Below are 17,054 nucleotides of genomic sequence, written 5' to 3'. Positions count from 1 at the left end.
CTCTTCCTTCAGCTTTTTTTCCTAAGAAAGCTTCTCTTGACTCTAATTTTGCTTAGTGATGTTGTTTCTCTGCATGATTTATTATTTCTTTGCCTTTTTGCAATTTTGAAAACGTTTTAAAAATACAGGAAAAGTACAAAGAATTTTTCCAAAACACAGTCAAGTTCCCACAACCCAGATTTAACTATTTGGTCATATTTGTTCCCAGTCCTTTTAAAAGAAAAAATACATGACAGATTTAGCATAGGAATCCTTTAAAAACAACACGTAGACTTTCCTCTCTCCCCCAGTGGTGACCAGTTAGTGTGTTATATTCCTTTTTTAGGAATTCCACATACCTACACGTTTACATGTGTCCATTATACAGGCCTGTCTTTGAGAATTACTTGACACGAATGGCAGCACACTGCTTGATGATTCTGCTGCTCCCTCTTTTTCACACAGTGGTGATGATCACAAAATCCTGTATTGCCTGTGTTGTATCCTACCAGTTTTTCTTGGTCACATGTAGGCTTTTATTCATCTATTCATAAAGCAGGAATCCTGTTTGATGGGTTTCCCATGTGGAAGTCCAGTCTCCCGCATCACACAGTGAATGTCCACGTTTCCCCACTGAGTGTGACGCCAACACTGTCGTGTCACCAAGTCCCACATATGGACGAGTCTGTTTCTGAACTCTGTTCTTTTCCATTGGTCTATTTTTCTACTGCTGTGCTAATGCCACATTCTTCTTATTGCTGTACCTTTGGAATATATTCACTTTCTCATAAGTTCTCCCAATTTGATTTTTTCTCAAAAAACGTTTTAGCTATTTTTCCTTCTCAAACTTTTTTTAATCTTACAGAGAATTTTAAACATACAAAAGTAGACCCAGTAGGATAGTGAGCTCCCATGTGCCCACCCCCAGCATCAGTGGTTATCAGTTTATGCTCAGTCTGGTTTCATCTATGCCCCCCTTAGATCCCACCCCTGCCCCAGATTCTTTTGAAGCAAATTTCAGGGACTATATCATTCCATGAATTTCTTAATCTATTTCTTTACACATATTTCCATATATTCTTTAGAATCAGTTTGTTAAATTCACTATATATTCTGGTGGAATTTTGATTGAATTTTCATTGAATTTAAAGATTTTGAAGGATTCACTTGTAATGGTGAATCTTCCTATCCATGAAACTGGCATATTCCCCCATTTATTCACTTCTTCCTTTATGTCTTTCAATAGCATGTTTATAGCTTTCTCCATAAAGGTCTTGCACATTTTTTGTCAGACTTTGCTGTAACTATGAATGACAGTTTTATTTCCCATTTGGTTATTGCTGTTGTAAAGAAATGCTATGAATTTTGTGCATGGCTCCTGTTCTCTGCAAATCTGGCTGAATTTTTATTAATCTCAGCAGTTTATTCATAGATTCTCTTTGATTTTGTATGTAGACCACCATATCATCTGCAAGAAAATGATAGCTTTGCTCTACTTTGTCGTTCCGCATAACATATTGTTTTTATGTTTTATAATGGCTTAGAACACCAATGCATTGTTAGGTAAGAGTAGCAGGAACTGGCAGTATGTTTGGGTTTTTTTTAAAGATTTTATTTGTTTCCTTTTTCTCCCCAAAGCCCCCCGGTACATAGTTGTATATTCTTCGTTGTAGGTCCTTCTAGTTATGGCATGTGGGACACTGCCTCAGCGTGGTTTGATGAGCAGTGCCATGTCCTCGCCCAGGATTCCAACGAAACACTGGGCCACCTGCAGCGGAGCGCGCAAACTTAACCACTGAGCCACCGGGCCAGCCCCCTGGCAGTATGTTTTATTCCTAATTTTCATGGGTCGTGTAGGTTTTCCATCTGCCTGATGTTTTTTTCCGGCCTCACTGTGTAATATTTGTGCAGGTCTCTACACGGCCCCATGTCGATGCCCACTGATAATTACTTATCTCTGAAGGAAGCAGTTCTCCTGAGCCGGCTCATCTGGGACCAGTGCGAGGCGGGGACGAGGGAGGGAGCTGCAGAAAGACCACGCCCTCCACCCGGGCTTGTCCTCAGCCCTCGGGCTTCCCTCTTCTGAGCTCCCCTAAATCACACAGGGTGATGGCAGCCTCTTCCTTCCATCCACCCCGCTGAGGCAGACCGTCTTAGGGAAAAGCTGGGTCATAGACAATAAAAATAGCACACGGATTCGCCTTCAGTTTTACCTCCTACATTTGGGATGGGTCTGCGTCTAGGCTCCTCCCTGCTCAACGGCCCATCAGCCCGGTGCCCACCTGCTCCCCTACCGCTGGCACAGGGCCAGACCCTGGGGCAAAGCGAGCACTCCAGAACCGGTCAGCAGAGGTGGGCGTCCCAGCAGAGTGAGGCACGGGTTTGTTCACCCGCCATCTCCGGCGCGTCACTGGTTCCCAAAAACTCCGCCTCTTTCCCTCTCTTCCGCGCCTTTGCTCTTTGCCCCGGGTGTGTCGGGGAAGGGGAGATGTGGCGGGGACGGAGGGCTCAGGCGGGAGGGGCAGGTGGCCCTGGGGTGTTGGAAACCATGGGCGACGCCTGCTCGGCGAGCTCCTTCCCTGCCCCGCTCCGTCACTAAGCGCTTCCTGACACGAGGAGGCCGCTCATTCCGAGATGGGAAGATTCGGGTTCTAGGACCCAGCTGTCTGTACGCATGTGGAGAAGCCCCCAGTCGCCTCCTCTTCCATGTTATCACCTCAGGGCGTTTAAACACTTAATTTAAACACTTAATAGTTCAGCAGCAGGGAAATAAGCCACCACATGAGCGGTAAGTTTCCCACTTAGAAAAAATCAGAACAAAAAAAATATTTTTAAAAGAGAAGAAGAAATGGTGTGTGGGCTGAGTTTACGTCTCCTGCCTGGTGGATTAGTGATTCCGTCGGCACAGCAGCAGGCTAACATTTTCAAATAGGGAGACATATGATTAAATCTCTCTTTCGATGTTATCTGCAAATTGATTCGCTGAGCTCTGCTTCCAGGGCAGCTCTCTACTTAGAGTCGGAGAGTCTTGGCGTGGAGTTAGGATCACTGTCCTGCTCTGCAGTGGACGCGCTCTTTAAAGCACTAATTAGACCAACATTCACTGTCTTGTATGACTGGGACCTTCAACCTGTTGTTCTTTTCTAATTAGAATAATTTCTCCTCCTGCCTTACCAATCAAATGGAGAAATTGTTGGGAGTTCTCGCCCCTCCTTCCAAGTTCCCTGTGATGTGCAGAGGCATGGGAAGCACGTGGCTCTGCTCCCCCATCTCCGCCAGCTCATTCCTTCCTCGAGGGTGATGACTTGGAAGTTCATTTCCCGCCAGCCAATTTCCTAGTGCTTCTCTTGAAGTAACAGATTGTTGGCTCCTGAGAAATTATTATTATTGAAATAGGCCTTAAACCAGGGTCAAGAATCCCTAAATGGATGTCTAATGGTCACTAGTGAGCAAAACAAAGGTGTAAGAAGTGAGGACGGGATCTAGTGACCATTAGGTATCAGTTTAGCCATTCTTGACCCTGATCGAAGGTCTTTTTCTGAAGGTTTAATTAAATGACATTATACAAACCACATTGACATACTTCTTCAAAAAACGCAATTTCTCTGCCTCTCCCTTCCAAGCGAGTTCCAGTTCCCGGCCAAGATCCTTGGGTGACATCTGCACTGTGGCGTAGGCGTGGATATTTTCTGATAACAGTGGTGATAAGGCTTTCAGCTGAGGCTCCCCAGGTACAGGCCTGCCCAAGTCCAAGGACAGCGATCACAGCTGTCAGTCATCACTACACTGCTGGGGGCAGTACTGCTCTTATCCCTGTTCTACAGAAGAGGAAACTGAGGCACGGTGCTTAAGGAACTGGCCCATGGAGAAGCTTCAGCCTGAGCCTTGTGGAAGCCTTGAGTCTGATGTTAGGACCTGCTCTCCTCACCACATCTTGAATGGTTTCCACTGATGAATAGATAGAAGCTATTGGATTGATCTCGCATCCTGACAGCCAGTTGGCTGTCCAATACTCTCACCCAACAGCTGTATCTCCTGCTGTGCAGCATCTTCTGTAAATCTCCACTCTGTGTAGCCTTCGTTCAGTGGGTGATGTTCACTGAGTCACTCATTCAACAAGTATTCATGGAGGACCTTCTAAGTGCGGGTTCTCAGAACTGTGTGCAGCTCCACTGGGGAACAAAGCAGAGGTGCATGCCCCCGTAGAGAGCACAGTCTAACAGGAGAGACGGGCGCTGATCAAGTCACTTGGCTATTAAATGAATTGTGAGACCTGACAGAAGTGCTCAACAGGAGCAGTGCAGGAGCGAGAACAGACAGCGGGAAGCCTGCTCCAGACTGAGAGTTTCTGCAACCTTCTCGTCTACCGTGAAACTTACACTTATTTTGAGGGTTGAGAGGCACCAGCAGGAAACAGTTGCACTTGTGAAAGTAGAGTAGACAGTAGAGAGGAGGCAGGTGACAAATAGAAATGGCAAGCAATAGAATATATTGGAATATATGAAGAAGCCATTTGGTGTAAACCCAATTCGGCCTGACTTTGTTTTTTCCAAAAGGGCCTGACTGTGGCCATTGAGCATCCATTGTATATCTGCTTTAAAGGTTTGTTTACTATGGCAAGAACAAATGGCCTTAAGATAAAGGTGCAACTTCCCCCGACATTGGCATTTCCTTAAGGATAAGCATCTTTCCTTAGGCTAGGAGCTGATTGCTGTGCTCACCTTTGACCACCCAGCTCACCTGTGACCACCCGGCTCAATACAACAGACCTGCCACCCTGCTGTGTTCACTGAGACAGCAGATCTACCTGCTGTGTCCATCAATCGCTGTGCTGTGCCAACAGAGCAGTCTTGCGACTATTGTAAAAGGGACATTTCAATTGTATGCGAAACATCCTCTTTGGGGGTATATAACCACTCTGTACACCCCACTTCTTTGGTGGCCTTTCTTTCTTCTGGAAGAAAGGCCCTGGGCTATGGTCCTCACATTTTAGCTCAGAATAAACTCTCCCAAATTTTCATTTATAGATTGGCTATGGATTATTTTCGTTGACACAGGGAACGCAGCGGTCTTTTCATTAGAGCCGGGCAGAAACAAGGGGAATGGGATTCACAGCAGGCAGTGAGAGTCCAGACAGTCTCGGCTGCAGCAGGAGGTGTTTGGTGGGCCAGCATCAGTGCTTCCTGCCCTTCCTCTCTGTGCTAGAAACAGGCACAGGGTTGATCTGCCTGTGCAGAGCCATTGTTCTTATGGAGACCAGGAACCCATTTGTGTTTGCAGAATAAGAGCCCCAAAGATGTCAAGGCCTAATCTTCAGACGGTGAACGTGTTAGGTTAGAGGTAAAGGAAATCCAGGCTGTCTTGGTTGCTACTCAGCTGACCGTGAGTGAGAGATTATCCTGGGTTACCAGGGGGCAGGGGCAGTGCCTGGCACAGCCACAGGGTCCTTCTAAGTGGAAGGTGCAAGAAGGAAGCAGAGAGAGAGTAGGGCGGGAAAGACTTGACCCACCATTGCTGGCTTTGGATGAGGAAGGGCTCCAGGAGGTGAGGAATGAGGGCCGACTCCAGAAGCTAGAAAAGGCAAGCAAATGACTCTCCGTGAAGGAACACAGCCCTGCCGATGCCTTGATTTTAGCTCAGTGAGGCCGCTTTCAGTCTCTGAGCTCCAGAACTATAAGATAATAAATTTCCTTGTTTTAAGCCATTGCGTTTGTGATAATTTGTGCTGGTAGCAATAAGAAACTAACATGTCATTCAATCATTTTTTCTTCCTGAATATTTCATTTATCACCTTGATTTGTATGTGAAACAATAGGTTTGACTATGAAAATGCAATTAAGATTGCTTAATCCTCCAGCCAGTCAAGTCCAAGCATGTTTCTGATGGCCCAACGCAGTGTCTATAACCCTAAGTTTTAAAACAGTGATTATTATAGAAATATAAAAAAATGTATTGTTGTTTTTCTTTTGGGTTTTGGACAAAGACGTGTAGGATTTAGCATCTCTTACTTTATGTTCCTCCTTTTTATTCAAGATGAACTGTTCTCAAAACTGTCAAAACCACATAGACATGTTGTGTTTGCTGTGTTTCAGTTCATGGGGTGAGTAGAAATCCTGGCACCTGTGTTAATACAAAAACAGGGGAAACTGTACAAGTTTGGTCATTGTCAGATTTTATTATCTAAGAATGACAGTTGATAATCAGTTCTTTGCTACGGCTTTTTTTTTTACTCTGACTTTTTAAAAAAATTAAATTATGTTATACAAATGATTATTTTTATAAAAATATAAAAGTGCTTTCACCTAATTTCTGAAGAGTACTAAGATCAACACTGTGGGGAATAAATTGTGGTTACATAAGAAAGACTACAAACCATGCTTTATAGTCTAGTTCTCCAGTCTTCCAGGATATGAACTGCATTTTGTCAGCTCTAAGGTATTCTTGATAGTAAGACACATCTTTATTTTCATAAACCAAGAAAGAAAAAACACTTCCAATTAAACTATTATCAGCCATGTAACTAAAGATATATTCTGATTCCAGAAGTGTTAAAAAGTGAAAACAATGCATGTCCTAGAATCCTTGAAATACTGCAGTCTTGAGTAGAGACATGTAGAGGAACCAAGAAGAGTGGGCTTGTGCCCTGGTGATACCAAACCTCTTAATCTCAGATTTGTGTGCCAATGTGCAGCGAGCCAAACACTGAGGCCTCAGAGCTTGGAGATGGAGAGAGGCCCCATTTGAGTTGGCCGAGTTGAGAAGGTGGGAGCATGGGTTTGCTCAAATCCGCCTTCACCAGAGCAGAAAGCTGGGGGGTGGTAATAGAGCTAAGAGGCTTGGCAGGAGGAGCCTTGGAGAAACAAAGGGGAGAAACAAAGGGGTCACTCCTGATAAACACCTGGGCAACCTGCCATCTGGTGACCACAACCTCCCTGAAGGCATTCTCTTTCTTCTGCAAAACAAACTCACAAATCCTGGAGACACCCACTCCTCAAGTTAAACAAGAAAATAGCAAATTAAGAAGATTCATCTATGTCTGTTTTTGGAACAAGGTCAAAGGCAATCATGTTCTTACTGAATATCTACAGTAACCCTCAGGTACCCGGCTTCACTGGCACCATGGAAGGAGATGGCCTCCTGGACAGGCTGGCGGCACTTAGAGTGCAGGCTTTCACGATGGTGGGATAGTCCTATGTCTGTCAAGTAAACAGAACTGTATCAGCAAAACCTTAAGGCACTGCGGGAGAATACAGCTTACAGAAATCCTCTCCCACCCAGTAAATGCCTACATCTCCTTCCCAGGCTCACAGTCCTCTCCCACTCCACCATTTGCTCCTTCTGGTAGACAGCTGCCAGACCAGATTGGCCAGCACTCCAGTTTGCCTGCCACCTCCCTGCTCAAAACCGTCTGTGATGTGCCCTCCTGTGGTTTTTGCTATGGTTCCCAAATTTGATGGTATGAAAACCAATTTTGCTCAAAATTTCTCATGAACATATGCTTGATATTGATGTGGATTAAGGCTGCCCCAGCTAGAGAAGCCCAAGGTGACCTGGCCGACATGCCAAACTATACGACCCAGTGGACTTTTTTTATGGTATGAATTAGGACCGCCCCAGTGAGAGAAGCCCAGGGCATCCTCACCTACATGCCGATCTATATGGCCAGATTCGTATCTAAAGTTACATGACCACACAATAACCAGACCCCATCTGCACTGAAATCATTTAATGACTTTTTACATCATCTTTTCTTTTCTCCAGTAAAAATAAGTCACGTACCCATGCCTTATAGAATTAGCCCTAACCCTCAACTCGGGGAGCAGCAGGAGCTCTGACTGTCCATGGGTCCTGTCCCCATGCAGCAGCAGCAGCAGCTCTGACCGCCCGTGGGTCCTGTCCCCACGCACCAGCTCTGCCTGCCCATGGGCCCTGTCCCCATGCCAGCGGGGGCAGCAGAAGCGGCGGCAGCAGAAGCTCTGACTGCCCATGGGTCCTGTCCCCATGCTATTCCACACTGTTCTCTAAATAAAAGAGCACTACTGCCAGATCTTGAGAGTCTAAGAAATCTTTCTTTCGACTCCTTGGCTCACCGACCCCGCATCAGATATTATTGCATTAGTAATATTTATTGGAAAGGGCATAATGACAAAAGGGTACTATTTGTTCAGTGAAGCTTAATAAATTTGTATTTTATTCATCACAAATACATCTAAATATGTTGGTAGACAAGAAGCCACACACGAAAGACATTCAACTTTCAGGCCATGCTTAGCAGAAGGGTCCCTATGATACAGGGTCCCAAGGGTCTGTAGGGGAGGAAGACATTTCCTCTACCCTCTCTGGGTTCTTCTGGCTGGAGAATGAATTAAATTCACATAAGACAGAATAACAGGAGAAAATTAAACACAGCTTTATAACATGTATACATGGGAGAGGCTCAGGCAAACTGAGCAACTCACCAAAATGACTGAAGCCACCACCTTAAATATCATCTTCAGTTAACGACAAAGGAGGATGTTGGGGGTGGAGGGGGAGTTGATCATGGGAGATTACCACACGTACAGTAAACAAGATGCAGATTTAAGTCCTTGCCTTCTGCATTGATAAAGAGTTTCTAAAGATAAGGTCATCCCCCCTTCTTCCTGGTACAGAGAGGGAGGCACCTTTACAGATGGAGATTTCCTTTACAATGTAAATGTTTCTTAACAAAGGGTAAGTAAACTCTGCTTTTCAGAGTTGCTTTCCTGTCTGCAGTTTATTAAAAGTAACCAGCCCCAAACAACCCTCATGCCAAAGAGACGTATCTTGGGGTGGCCAATTCCAGGACCCCACAAGTCCCAAGACCACAACCCGGGACCTAGTCCCTCCAAAATGAAGTACACAGCCTCAGCCTGATGTGCAAGGTCTTAACCTCTAGAGCATCCTGGAGAATGAGAACTTTACTTGAAGTGCCTCTGTACACTCCTTGAGCATCCAACCTGGACATCCCCCTAATCATTAGTCATTGTGCTGCTATGTAAAATCACGTCTTGTTTTTTAAACTAGTGTTTGAATGCTGTCCTGTCATTTATTCTAGTCACGTACGTGGACTTTGCTTCCAATAATATCTAAAGCTATGTCTAATTAGATTTAATTCCATTTTCCTTGAAGACTTAAGAAGCCTCTACAGGTGGATTATTACCCCAAATTCATGTTCTCTGTAAATCTGGATTTTTATCAGCTTATTTCAAAGGGTGGAATGCCTACATTGCATCTTTGCTTTTATTTCCCTCTTCCTGCTGTAGATTGGAAAGAAGATTAGTAGGAAAGAGTCTGCAGTAAGAGAAATGTTCACCTCCTCCCTGTGCTGTCTTAACCTTATCTCACGGCCAATGGTGAATTAATCAAAACTCAAAAAACTGCCTCTGGAGTCAGGATGAACGGAGCTAAGAAGCTGCTGATAATGCCTCTCAGGGTGATCCTCTTTCTTTTTAAAAAACCTGCTTTTGCTTTGTTTCCACTGGAGTTGTTTTTCTTCCCTAGGGGACACTGCAGTGATAACTGATAAGGGGATGGAAGGAGAGGCTGCCTTCACAGGTGCCTGTCACACCTGCTAACTGGAAGCCCCTGAGCCAGGGAGGGTCTCTGCTGAGAGTCTGCTCTTCCAGAGAGAGGCCAACAGTACAGCCCAAGCTCAGGAAGCCAGCGAGACCACGAGGGACCACTGAGTGGATGGAGCAGGTCAGAGCTGCTGACCGTGTCCTGCTCACAGCAAGAGCACTGGCACCGCACGGCCTCTCCTCCCTAGTGCCCACTTCCCGGCCTCTGACACAGCAGCCTCTCCTTCTCCTCGGTGCCCTTTCAACTCACCACCCTGCCATCAACAACTCCTTCCTCACACGCTGTGTTAGTCTCCATTGCTGCTGTAGCAAATTACTGCAAACTTGTTGGCTTTAGACAACATAGATTTATTATCTTACAGCTCTGGAGGTTGCATTCCTAAAATTAAGGTGTTGGCGGGGTGTTCCTTCTGGCACCCTAGAGGAGAATCTACTTCTTTATTTTTTTCCAGCTTCTAGAGGCTGCTGGGATTCCTAGCTGGTGGCCCTTTCCTCTCTCCCCAAAGCCAGCATTGTAGCATCTTCTAATCTCTCTCTCTCTCTCATGGAGCAAACATAATTACAAACAAAATTTTAAATGTGTAAATGCAATATCCTGACTTTACACATGAGAAAATGGAGACTCAGAGAGGTGCATGACCTGCCTAAGAGTTACTGACCAAATGGAGTCATTAATTGCAGGTTTAGATCAGATTTCAGAAATCCAATCTAGAGCTTTTCTGGGCGAGGATAACTGGCACTTCCACTGTACTGGGATCGAGGATAATACTTGACTCTCCCAGCTTCTAAAGCAGAAACTTCAGGCTGACATTTAGATTGTATGTGCAAGTGTGTGTGGTATGTAAATGAGAGTGTGTATGTGTGTACGTGCAATGTGTGTACATGGGTGTGCAAGTGTGTGTGTGTGCCAGTGTCTGTCTGTGTAACCAATTTGACATCAGAGTCAAGTCTACGTTAAGCTTTAGTTGGTCGTAATGGATTTGAGAATCTCTGACAGAAAAAAGTATCAACGGTGAAATTTGCATCACGTTTTGCATCTGGGTAAGTGGAATACCTAGGAGCTGCTGTTTTCCCATCCCACCCTCCCAGTCCTCAGGAGCTCTGAAAAACCACCCTTGATCCAGCCCAGAGCTTTCCCAGTGATCTCCCCAGAACTGAGCGTGATGCCAGTGGAAGTGGAAGGAGCAGCCAGCCACACATCCCCAAGGGCCACTACACTTCATTCATTCGGTTGGTCAGCCAGTTAGTCACTCAACACTCATTGTTAAACACCCACTTTGGACCAGGCGTTTGGAATGCAGGAATGGACTAAACATGGCTCCAGCCCTCGGGGAGCTCACAGTAAGAACTGGAGGAACAGAGACTCACAACTCAGTGTGTAAGAAAGATGGCAGAAAGATGCCTGGGCTCAGGGAACACAAGATGAGAGACCTGGGTCCTAAAGGGTAAAAAACAGAAAGAAAACTAACAAGTATGGGGCGGGCATCCATCAAGTGTCAATGTTGGCCCACCACTGGTCGATATTAGAGTATAAGATTTTCTCCTCAAGGATAGTTTCTACATTGATTGAAAAAGAGAAAACTGTTTCCCTCTAGTGATCCTGTCACTGCCCAACATCAATCTACTGCCTACTCCGCCTCAGTTCATCCCCCATCATGCACACAGAGGGTGCGCTAATGGACAGCTCTCTTTCCAGCGGGGCTGTGCTATCAGGTGGGGTGGGTAGGAGGGAAATTTGCCCCCACAAACGCATCTTCGGGACCTAATTTCCTGGGGAGAGCCTCAGCTGGCCCAACCAGGTGTGGAGACAGGGTCAGGACCAGTGGCTGTGCAGGGTGACCAGGAGGCCAGACAGAGGCATGAACCCTGAGTCCTGGGACACAAGCATGTGGCCTCCAAGGAGCTGAGGTACAGCTGAGCCCACAGGGGCCTTTCCAGCTACCCGTCTGGCAGGTAAGGAGCATGGATGTTGTCACTCCCTCCTTACAATAAGTAAAAAGCAGAACAAAATTGGGAAAAAAGCAACTCTTCTTAGATCTGTCAGAGAGCTGAGATCACAGGGCAAAGTGCTGCCCCCAAAACTGGAAACACAGACAGGTGGATGGAACCACAGTCTCCAGAGCAGAAACCTCCATGGGACCCAGCAGTGGCGAGGGAACACCTGAACAGTAACTGACAACTCGCTGGAGGCTCAGTTAGCACAGTCTTAGAGGCAGAAGCTCCAGGGGGCCCAGTCACAGGAGGGGCCCACACCTCTGTGTGTCTTACCTCTGGGAGCTCGACCAGCTTTGCACAGTGAAGATTAGGAGAAAGATCCCCTGTGCTTCTAGCAGGAGGTGGGGACAATGGCCAGAGCACTCTGCTCCCCCTGACAATGTCCTTGGGGAACTGCTTGACCAGAGCCTGACCTGCTGGGCCAGCAGAGACCACCTGGCCAGGGGGAGAGAAATACCAGCTGCAGCCACTCAGGCCACCCTTAGTCTAACCTAAGGCAGTGGAGGGAAAACAGAATGAGAGACTTTTGTGAAGGTCACCGCCCTGTCACATGCTCACCAGACACCTGAGACCTGAGGGTAGGACTGCAGGCCCTCCCTCCTCCCACACCGAGGACCACATTGGTTGGGCTCCAGTGTGATCAGAGGGGTTACGATGGGAAACACGGCATGTCTCAGACCTTATTTAAGGAGAACTGCCTGTCCCACGTCCAGGTTACAGAGATGTCATTTCCAAATACTAAATTAAGTTGTTGAGTTATACATTTAACAAAGTACCTTGTGAGAGCCCTCAATAGAACTGAAGTTTATGTGCAAAAAAACTCTAGGCAAACTCATGGTGTCTGTGCTCGTCATCAGAAAGGAGGTGTTACTGTTCCCTGTAATATTCACAAAACTGTTGTTGCCCCTCTTAGAATAATGACTGTGTAACTCAGACCATCCCGTCTCCTGCTGACTTTGCTCCTCTTATGCTTTGTAGGGGAGGAAGACATTTCCTCCACCTGCTCTGGGTCCTTCTGGCCAGGCTATGAATTAAATTCACATGAGACAGAATAACAGGAGAAAATCAAACAGAGCTTATAACATGCATACATGGGAGAGACTCAGGAAAACTGAGAAACTTGCCAAAATGCCAGAGGTTCTCACCTTAAATACCACCTTCAGCTAAAGACAAAGGAAGATGTTGGGGGTGGGGGAAGTCAGTTACGGGAGATTACCAGAAAAGCACAGTAAACAAGAGTTAGGTTATGCAGATTTAAGTCCTTGCCTTCTGCATTGATTAAGAGTTTCTAGAGGCTGGCCCAGTGGTGCAGCAGTTAAGTTCACACGTTCCGATTCTCGTCAGCCAGGGGTTTGCCAGTTCAGATCCTGGGTGTGGACATGGCACCGTTCATCAAGCCATGCTGTGGTAGGCATCCCACGTATAAAGTAGACGAAGATGGGCATGGATGTTAGCTCAGGGCCAGTCTTCCTCAGCAAAAAGAGGAAGATTGGCATTAGTTAGCTCAGGGCTAATCTTACTCAAAAAAGAGTTTCTAGAGATAACGTCACCCCTCTTCTTCCTGCTACAGAGAGGGAGACACCTTTACGGATGGAGATTTCCCTTACAAGTGTAAATGTCTGTATGAAGTATGTCATTTACTTTTCTCTAAGATTTTTCTTTAAAATACATGCCATTGGGGCCAGCCCAGTGGTGTAGTGGTTAAGTTCATGCGCTCTACTATGGCAGCCCAGGGTTCACGGGTGTGGACCTAGACACTGCTCATCAAGCCATGTTCTGGCAGTGTCCCACATACAAAATACAGGAAGATTGGCACAGACTTTAACTCAGGGCCAATCTTCCTCACCAAAAAAAAAAAAAAAAAAAAAGCCATTTTTCCATGGATCTCTGAGGCTGTCTGGCTCCTAATGCCAGCAGAATGTTTTCTGTCAGTGCAGTTTTTATCCTGGTACAGAAAGATAATATCTTGACATATTAATCTTCCTGACTTTCTTTAATTTACTTCCTTGTGTGACTTTGCACTAGTTGGATAGAACATCCACATTGCCTAGAAAAGAAGTAGGTTTTTTAGAGCTGGAATGAAAAGCAGAAGAAAGAGTAAACATTTGACTTCTGCTGCTGCAAAAAGTCAACATGGGGCATGGATCATCAAACAGAAGCTAAGCTGATGTGTGCAGACTTTGCTCCATGATTTAAGCGACTCAACTGAGTCATGTAAGCAGAGTAGCCAGTCGTCCTTTGGAATTCCTATCAATAGCTGCCTGCATGTTAACCACGGATCACTGAGCAGAAAGACACCCCCTGAGCCCCAAACCTCACCGAGTCCCATCCAAACAGCTGCATTTGGGGCCCTCATGCATCATGGCCCAGGACCCCTCAGATAAGAGAGGGCAAGCACTTGACAACCTGGTAAGTTGCAGTGATTTAGAAGGAAAATGTCCCCTCCAGGGCTTGGGTGGGGTTCGAAAATGGTGATGCTGGCTGGTGACACACTAGAAAAGACCCATGTGGAGATCAACTGAAGGTTTTGGTACTGAAATTTCCTTGCCTTTTAAAACCATCACAAGCAAGTTCACTGATGATTCTATTGGGTTCATGTTAGCATTCACATTTTAATTGTCCTCATCCTCTTTTAAGGTGGTATTTAGAAGGCCCTAAATTATGTTTTACGTGCTCTGCATGGTTCCCTCCTAGAAGTTTAGAGAATCAACTTACATACAGTGGATGCAACTTCAGCATTTTGGGCAGAACCAACTTTGGTGCTTCCTTTTCTAAAAACAAGTTTCCTAAACATGAATAATATGATCTAAGAGGAGTAAAATCAAGACTGAAACATCCCATAGCTACACTGCTAATAGCCAAGATGGACTCACGTCCACATGGCCTGAGGGAGCCCTCCTCTCATTAACTGAGAATGGAGCACACAGTGAGTACCCAAAAAACAGCAACTACCATCATCATCATCATAATTCTCCTGCCCTAGAGAAATGCATCTGACCACGTGTTTGATTAGAGGGTCCTTCTGATCATCTCACAACTGGAGAGAGAAGAGTTGCAACCAAGACACACACTTTCATGGTCTTCCATATTTATCTATGTAGTTGCTTTTGTTAATTTCCTTTATTTCCTTGTGTAGATTTGTTACTATCTCAGAGCCTTTCACTGCAGCCTGAAGGACTCCCGATTGCATTTTTTTGCAGGGCAGGTTTGCTAGTTACAAATTGTCTCAGTTTTTGTTTATTTGGGAATGTCTTAACTTCCCTTTCATTTTTTTTGAGGAAGATTAGCCCTGAGGTAACATCTGCCGCCAATCCTCCTCTTTTTGCTGAGGGAGACTGGCCCTGAGCTAACATTAGTGCTCAGCATCCTCTACTTTATATGTGGGATGCCTGCCTCAGCATGGCTTGACAAGCAGTGCCATGTCCACACCCAGGACCCAAACCGGCAAACCCTGGGCTGCCAAAGCAGAATGTGCAAACTTAACTGCTGCGCCACTGGGCTGGCCCCTTCCCCTTCATTTTTGAAGAATGATTTTGCTGGAAATAGAATTCTTGGTGGACAGTCTTACTTTCCACACTTAAATCTGTCACCTGCTGCATCTGGTTTCTGATGAGAAGTCAGCTGTGGGTCTTCCTGTGTGGCCTTGAACAGCTTCTCTCTTGCTGCTTTTGAAGCTCTGTTCCAGCTCTGGACAGCTCAGTTATGACACGTCTAGGTGTGGACAGCATTGAGTTTATCCACTTGGGGATAAAATCTGGATATGTTGAGCTTCTTGAATGTGTAGATTAATGTTTTCCATCAAATTTGGGAAATTCAGACTTCCTAAATATTGTTATTTCTTCAAATATTCTTTCTGCCCCATTCTGTTTCTCTGCTCCTTCTAGGACTCTCATGTGTCGGTACACTTCCTGGTGTCCACAGGTCCCTGCGGCTTTGTTCATTTCCCTTCTTATCCGTTTCTTCTTTTGCAGCTATGAGTGGGCACATGATTGAGATGTAAGAGGAAGTGTTGTGTGGGACTTTCAAAAGATCTCTTTAAGAATGAGGAAATATGCCCCCTTTCTACCCTTCTTTCTTCCTGCTGCCTAGAATGTGGATATAATGACTGGAGCTCCAGCAACTATCTTGGGCATGGGCTGCCGTTAAGGATGGAGACCGTATACGCTGGAGATATGGGACCCTCATGAGTTTATGGGGCCACCATGCTTTTGGACTGCAATCTCCAGACTTCCTACTTCTGGACTTTTATGTGAGAGAAATAAACTTCTATCTGGTTTAAGCTATGCTTATTTTGGGTTTGGAAAGATAGGCTCATGCCACTTACATTACCTAGGTTTTGTCTTGGAGTAAAAGTAAAGAGCATTTGTAGAAAGTTTGAACAAAATTGTTGGTATTTTTGCTCTTCTTGCCCCACGCATCCTTGGAGGTGGAGTAAGACACCTAGATGTGGGTCAGCAGATAGAGAAAGGTAAGGCCATCACCAGGCAGGAGGTACTCCTTGTTTGGTTGACCAGGGTGCCCTGGCCTTGGCTTTCTCTGTGAGGGGGTCCTGGTGCACACAGAGATAAATTCTGGTCCTTATACAGACCTCTTCTCCAGGCCATTGTTGGCCTTCCTCAACTCGCCCCTAAAGCCCCAGCCCCTTGACAGCACGAATCCCTTCTCCTTCCTGTCTTGCCATCTTCAGCACTCGGATGAAGCTAAGGTTTTCATCTGGACATAGAAGCTGAATTTCTGTGTTCTGATTTTATCGTTCCCCTGTGTGCATTAGATAGTTTTCTTCGAAAGATAAGGATCACTTGTGATGGTGTTTTTGCCCATTCGATTCCACTTTCTGTTCTAGATCAGTTGGGTTTGCTTTAACTTCATTCTCTCCCAGACATTATTGGAAGAATGATTAATGCAGCCCATTAGCCATTTCTTCATGTTATTGTTCATCACCAAACCAGAATTAGTTTTCCAAAATTATGTAGCGCATTACCATAATGATTTACTAAAACCCAGATGCATTAAAAATGCTGCCTTCCTGTTGTTCCTGTTTTTTTCGGTTCAATCCAAAAAGCAGTAAACTTCTGCTGACATAATTGCTTGGAAAAACTCATGCTGTTTAACATGCAATTTTGCTATCTTCAATTTATTAGGTTTTTATTGTAGCCCTGGTGACTGGGCATCTGTGGCAGGTTGTCATCATTTGTACAACTAGTGACCTAACCAGAAACTTGGAGAATTCTCACAACTGCACAATCTCTTACCAAAATATATTAGGAGACAGGGGCTAGCCTGGTGGTGTCGCGGTTAAGTTCGCGCGCTCTGCTGTGGTGGCCTGGAGTTTGCGCGTTCAGATCCTGGGCACAAACCTACACACCACTCATCAAGCCATGCTGTGGTGGCATCCCACAAACAAAATAGAGGAAGATTGGCACAGATGTTAGCTCAGGGACAATCTTCCTCAGCAAAAAAATATAATTAATTAGCTATTTT

The 17,054-nt window shown here is 45.5% G+C and overlaps 1 protein-coding gene across 3 annotated transcripts in view; it reads left to right on the top strand.

The window, feature by feature from the left end:
- FBXO25 (F-box protein 25) overlaps window positions 1-17,054 on the top strand; it is a 182,966-nt gene that overhangs the window by 94,922 nt on the left and 70,990 nt on the right. The gene's annotated exons all lie outside the window — the stretch shown is intronic.

The sequence above is a fragment of the Equus caballus genome, chromosome 27 (assembly GCF_041296265.1).
Source record: "Equus caballus isolate H_3958 breed thoroughbred chromosome 27, TB-T2T, whole genome shotgun sequence".
Classification (NCBI taxonomy): Eukaryota; Metazoa; Chordata; class Mammalia; order Perissodactyla; family Equidae; genus Equus; species Equus caballus.
Note: the sequence above shows the minus strand (reverse complement) of the source record. Positions and strands in the feature narration are given on the sequence as shown.